This window comes from Coloeus monedula (genome assembly GCF_965178545.1).
Source record: "Coloeus monedula genome assembly, chromosome: 26".
NCBI lineage: Eukaryota > Metazoa > Chordata > Aves > Passeriformes > Corvidae > Coloeus > Coloeus monedula.
This window is the reverse complement of record NC_138806.1, coordinates 523,589-530,344: the sequence shown is the minus strand read 5'-3', so window position 1 is coordinate 530,344 and position 6,756 is coordinate 523,589.

Sequence of the window (6,756 nt, the reverse complement as noted above, 5' to 3'; positions counted from 1 at the left end):
CCAGAGCCTGAATGGAGGCAGAGGGGAGCTCGTGATCCTGATTCCCTGTGGAGCATCTGCACCTTCATTCCACCTTCCAACGAGGCTGCCATGTGCAAGCATCCCCAGTGCCAGAGCCAGGACCTCCCAGTTCCATGGCACATCAATCGGAGGGTTTATGGCTGGTATTTAAAGCAAAGCAGGACTGTCATTCCCCTTCCTCAGAAAACAAATATCTGTCTGGTGGTCCACAGCTTTGGGCCATTCCTGGATGTTGAGCCCTGCTGTACCTTCCCAGGCAGGGAAGGACTCTGGAAAGAGTGGGAGGTGGGGAGGGAGAGGAAATCTTGTGGCAGTTTTACAGCCCAATGGATTCAGTTGTGGCTTTCAGCACTGTCCACCCCAAGAGTCCTCTCGTTTGTGATGTGTTGTCCTTCCAGCACTGTCAAACTCCCAAATAAATATTTCATCCTTTAATTCCAATGCCCCTTCCTTCACTGCTCTCTCCAGAGCAAGGCTTGCACTGACATTTGTCACCATAGTCACAGTTAAATGGCTCTCAGACACGTGGGGGTGGGAGACAGGCAGCTCTGCCACTCTCACTAAAATTTCAAAGGGACATATTTTTCCAGTTTGGAGGAAAACTAAAGATCAGAGACAAAGTGACTCCATGGGAGAGCTTGTGTGCTCAGCCATGGAGAAAAGGATCCTCAAGGAGCCCCCGGGCTGGGCTGAAGGCAGCAGAGGTGTGTGATCACACAGCCTGCTGGAATTGGCACTTGTACAGAGCAGGGATGGGTTAATCCCACAACCAGGAATTCATGTGCTCACCCACAACTGAGTCCACCCTCCCAGCTGGCGCCCTCATCCATGGGGATGTGCACCAAGGACTGTCCAGGTTTTCCAGGTTTGTTTAGAAACAGCTGCAGTCTCCAACCACCTGCTCCCATCACAACACCAGGAGAGCCCCTGCAAGCACCACGGCCGAGCTCCCTGGCCCTGCCCTCCTCCTGTTAGGCAAAATTTTCCATGGGAAACTTGCTTTTAGGCCGCTGAAATCTGTTGCTGAGCCTCCTGCTGGTGTGGAAACTGAGGCACAGATTTGCTATGGATTTTGGGAAATATTGGGCTCTGCCGGCTGAGCACCATCCTGACAGACACCTCTGCTGCAGAGCATCCTCCAGCCCCAGAGCATCCTCCATCCAGGTCTGAGACCTTTTTTCAGGAGACATCAGTGTGAAGGGGGCTTGGGACCCTCCTCAACAGCCCAGAGCCTCCTTCTGCCCCAAAGAAATGTCCCCCACACCCCAGCCTGACCCAGCCAACCCCACCAAACACGACTGCTGTCTGTTCTGAGCAGCTTCCACTTCCAGCCAGCTGGCTGATGTATCCAGCTGCCCTGCCAGACCCTAATTTTGGGTGCATCAGGAGAAGGGTCACAACTTCCCTCACTCAGCACTGTGCCCACAGGGCCAGTACCCAGTGGGTCCAATGCAGATGCTTGAGGTCCAGAAGCCCATGTCCTCTGCTGGTCCTTGGCTGCTTCATTTTCTGCCTCCCCATTTTTCATGGAGGCAAACCACCAAGGACCTGTCCCCACCTGCCCTTCCCAGCACATGGTGATGGTGACACAGCTGTCAAAGCCCAGCCAGCACAAAGTCTTCGGGGTTTGTGTGCTGAGTGTGGCTGACCTCCAAACACGAGGTGTCAGAGCCCCTGGCTCGGTCCCAAAGGATCTTCTCTGACTGCCAGGGACTATTAACATCTCCCTGCTTCCAGAAGGAAGCTTTGTTTGGGATGAAGCCAGCCTTTGGAAGAGCAGATGATCCAGTGATGTTGCAACCAGTAGGGTCTCCTGACCTGTGCTTGCAGCTCTGGGGCTGCCAGGTGAGGTCCTGGAGGCTGGATGAGGCTCCTCCTGAAGTGGTGGAGAGTCCCAAGGAGCTGGTGGCTCTGAAGAAGCCTGTGGGGATGTGAAATACGGGGCAAAAGGGGAAGCCCTGAGTTAAGCACTCCCAGCAATCCAAATAGCAGAGGAACAATTGTTGGCACAGCAGGAGCCAGAGACCTGGAGAAACACAAACAGGGGAAACTGCAACCTGAAAATGAAACACGCAAGCACAGAAGCAGGATCTTAGCACAAGTCAGGAAAAAGCAGTGTGGTTGTGCCAGCTAGCTCAAAAGGACAATAGGATGAGATATTCAGGAAAAGCCTTGGATTATAGGCAAGAATGATTGCATCCTGACTGGAGTTTGACTGACACTCCATCACTAACCAAAGCCAGAGTAATAGAAATGCTCATGTTTCTGATGAAAATTATTTGGGTGACTAAAGGGAGCTGTATTTTAATGCATTAATGTGGGTAAGGTGTGTTTAGAGGCTGCACATTGAATAAGCGCATAAAGTAGACTTTTTTTTTCTCTGGGGAATGTCCTGTCCCACAGAGCTTTCCATGCAGGAAGTGCTGTGTCCAGCTCTGGAGACCCCAAAAAAGAAAGGACATGGACCTTCTCCAGTGATTTCAGAGGAAGCCTGGAGGTGTTCAGCCTGGAGAAGGCTCCAGGGAGACCTTAGAGCCCCTTCAGGTGCCTAAAGGGGGTCCAAGAGAGCTGGAGAGGGACTTTGGACAAGGGCCTGGAGCACCAGGAAAAGGGGGAATGGCTTCCCACTGCCAGAATTGGGGTTTGACACATAAATCACAAACTGGATCTAAGTGCCTCTCACCCCTTCTGGAGCAGCCCCACTGCTTCCACCCAGGATCAGGTGCTCCAGAAACAGCGGAGTCCACCTGGATGCTGGTCCCCAGCTCCTTATCAAACTTTTCATCAGCTTCCCTGTTTCTGTGGTCGGGAGAGTTTTAACTCCTTTTCTCCTTGTTGTTAGCCCTTGAATATAAACCCAACCCTAAAATGGATAAACCCCACATATTTTAATTCAGATCAGCTTACAAAGGCTTCATCCATCTCTTTTGACCCCCAGAGTAAAAGTTTTGTCTTAAACAATTAATTCTGCTTGGTAGAGTTTATTTTTTCCACAGAAGGTAAGTTTCCTGCCACTAAATCTCCTACCTGTGTGTAATTCCCAAGCTTTTCCATTTCTTTTCCCAAAAGCAATGCCCCCATAATTCTGTCTCTGCCCGGCTCCGTGGGTCCCGCGGGCGAGCTCAGTGTCACACTCGGTAGCAAAGAGGCGAGAGGGGCATTTGCGTGCGTTCCCGCAGGCGCATTTTCTGCCCCCACACTGCCGAAGCGTGCAGCGGCAAATACGAACACGATCCCGAGGGTCACAGTTTTGCCCGGGGGCGGGGAAAAGGCGGGACCAGGGAATGGGGACCAGTGGGGAGCTCTGGGGGAGGGACGAGGGGTAGAGGCCAACAGCAACCGGGGAAGCCAAACTGGGACAGGTTAACAGAACAGAACGAGCATCTCGGGAGAAGCTCCCTTGGCCACCCCAATACAAAGCGGCCCCTGTGGCACCAGGGACCCGTCCTACTGAGAGCTCTCTCCCCCTTGTAATGTATGTTCACCGGCCACCACACCCCCACACAGAATGTGATAGCAAGGAACAAAGCCCAGCCCAGACCCTGGAGATTTTCTCGTCTAAAAGTTGCAACTCAGGCATGTTACACCTAAACTGCATGGGGAGCTTTGAAGCCCCTGGTATAGCCCAAACCATCACAAATCCCAACCTGGCAAAACAAGGTGCAAGTCAAGCACCGCTGGAGAGGGGGAAGTGTGGAGCCAGTGCCATGGCAAACGAGGGAAATCTGTGCAAAATGGGAAGCAATTAAACGAGAATTAACCGGGCTGCAGGAAGAGAAAATTTCTTCTTTCAAACCATCTTTATTATAGGGGCGCAACGGCCCAGAGCTCCCATGGCTTATCACCAGGGTGAATAGATGAAGAGGCTGTTGTTAATCAAGATTGTCAGAAGATCTCCCAAAGTCAGACATCCTCACTGGAGCGAGGGCTGGCAGGGAACTTTGCTGTTCCACAGCTTCCTCTGCTCAGCCCTTACCTGTCCCTGGTGGGTCGCTTTCTCTGGGAAGGTCGCACCACACCGGGTCGTCCACCACCGGACTCTAAAGACAATACTTACCCACGAATGCGCTGGTCAGAGGAGGCCAGCAGCTTCTTGGTCTTTCCAGAAAACAGCTAGGGATTTCACACTGGTGGTTGAGAAGGTGACATCTCTGGTGGAGCTGGATGGAAATGGACCCTCCGCAGCCTGTCCCCATCCCACACAGCCCTTCTCCTTCCCTGACATCCTGAAAGGCCAGCAGTGTTGGTGCTATGGGGACGAAGGAGGCAAATAGAGTTTGTCAGACTCCAAAAGCCAAGCTGTGACATGGGCTGATATCCTGCCAAGGTGGGATGGGGCCAGGGTATGGCTGGGGGTGGGCAGACGTGTGATTCCTCCCCCTGTCCACCCTCACCCCCCTGGCAGTGACCACATAGACCATCACAAGGAGAATAAAAGGCTTAGAAAAGGACCTGTGTCCAGCCAAGGTCAGATTTGGTCCTCTGACATCCTAGAAGCTCCATTCCCCAGCTCCCTATCCTGCAGCTCTGGGAAGCAGCTGGGACACAGCTGAAACAGCTCCCTGAAACAGCTCTGGGAGTTTGAAGCAAGGACGGAGGGTGGGAAATTGCTTTTTATTGCAGCTGAAGAAAGCAGGGAGCGAGTGGGGGTGCACAGCCAGGGCTGCCCATAGAAACCAGTCTGTCCAGTGCCTGGGGAGGGGACCACCAGCCACCCCCTTTCACCGAGCTCAGATAAACCCCAACACCCTCAGACTGGCGCCATGTGGTGCTCAACAGCTGAGCTGCAGCTGCCTCGGTGCCAATTGCATACTTTCGCTAATGCCACCGCGCTAATTGCATTAATGGGACACTAATCACACACCTAACGGATCTAAATGGGAGCTAATTGCTCTACAGTGACACCGTGCTCCGTGCAGAGCTGTCCATCCCTGCGAAGAGCAGCTGTTCCTGGGAGCATCCAGCTGCTCCCGGGAGCGTCCCCTTGGCAGCCCCGGGGCTCTCCGGGCGCCTGAGCCGCAGCCCCGCGTGAGCGGCGCCGGACAGAGTGGCACTGGGCCATGTCTGCTCCTAACCCTCAGCAGGAACAGCCCCTTCAAGATTCATCTGACTCTTTCCGAGGCAAATTAAACCTCTGGTATGGCGAGGAGGTGTGTTCAGGCGGCAGGGGCGGTCTGACTGTGTATCCCGATCGTCCATTGGGAAGGGGTCTGCCCGTGTCCGTCAGGGAGGTCTTGCGCTTCTCCTGAGCCACCCTGGGTATGACCAGAGGCTGTGGGTCCACCTTAGGGACACCCAGTATGCCTGGCAAGAAATGGGTTATTCCTGCCTGGAAGGAGCAAGCAGGAGCTGGGGAAGGCGCTGACCCTGCTCAGGGGCTGTTTTTGCACCGCGTTCCTATTTCTGATGGCCGGCCCCACGCTCCCTGCGCTTCACAACCACTCGCTAACACCCCTCCCTCAGGCTCCCCCAGCTCGCTGCCTCTGGCACATGGAAACTGAGCCTCAACACCCCCTCAGCCGCAGCTCCTCTTCCCAAGGAGTATCACAGCTCGGTGCTAAGCAGGGAGGACATGCGGGCGCCTTCCCCGCAGGCTCTGTGGCCTTCTGCCCCTTGCTGGAAGGTAATTAATGCCTCTTGACTTGCTCGTGTGACAAACTGCAGCGGCAGTGGCACAGCGAGGGCAGCGGAGCCGGATGCAGCCAGGTGTCCCGGCTTCAAAATCCAGCCTCAGGCGGCTGAGTCACCCTCGCAGGGTTTGGAATGAGTTTGAACCCGTTTCCCCAGCCACGGCACTGCACTAACGAGGGACAGGTAACTCAGGGCTGTCTGTCTCTTGTTACAGCCCGTCAAAGCAGAGCAGTCCTCGAAATACCCTTAACGCTGACCCTGACGCAGTTCAGGACCAAAGTGTTTGAGAAAGTAAAATGTGTCCGGGAAGGAGGGAAAAACTGGATTTAGAGGTAACATTTTTCAGATAATTGGAGAGCTGTTTAGCAGGTAGGCTAAAATCTTCTGGACGCAAAGGTGCATTGATGGAGGGACTGGACAAAACTCTCCCCAGGGCATGTGGCACAATAAAGGTTGGGATGTATCATAACAAACCATGAGCAAGAGGCGGATAATCATCCGTGCCGTTGGAAATGAGACACACATTGTTCTTTGCAGCCTTCCCCCAGCAGAACCTGAGCCAGCAGCTCTGCACCACTGCGGGCAGAGCTGCAGAACAGCGGCGGAGGAAAGCCCGGCTGGGCCCTCCCGCGCTCGGAGAGAGCGATGGCTCGGCGTGAGAGGAATCTTAATGGCACAGGAGGCAGCTCAGCAGTCCCTCGCAGGCAGCACAGGGCTGGCACTGCAGGAGGGGGCGCGGGCAGCGCTCTCGGGGCACGGAGGGTGCCGAGTCAGCGGCTCTTTCCTCATTGTGATGCTCGGTGTCATGGGCTCCCAAAAACGAGAGAGACGACACCGCTTTCCCAGTTTTTGCTGCAAGAGGATGGTGCAGTGTCACGTTGATCTGGCAAATTTGGCCACAGAAGCCACAGTCTAGAGTCGCCCAGCCACACAAGTCAAAAACATACCTGGGATTCAGATGGTGGCAGAGGAAGTCATAGAATACCAGAATGGTACCGGGTTGGAAGGGACATCAAAGACCACCCAGTTCCATACCCCTGCCATGGGAAGGGACATCTTGCATAAGGCCAAATTTCTCAGTCAAATAAAAGTGTTTCTTCACCC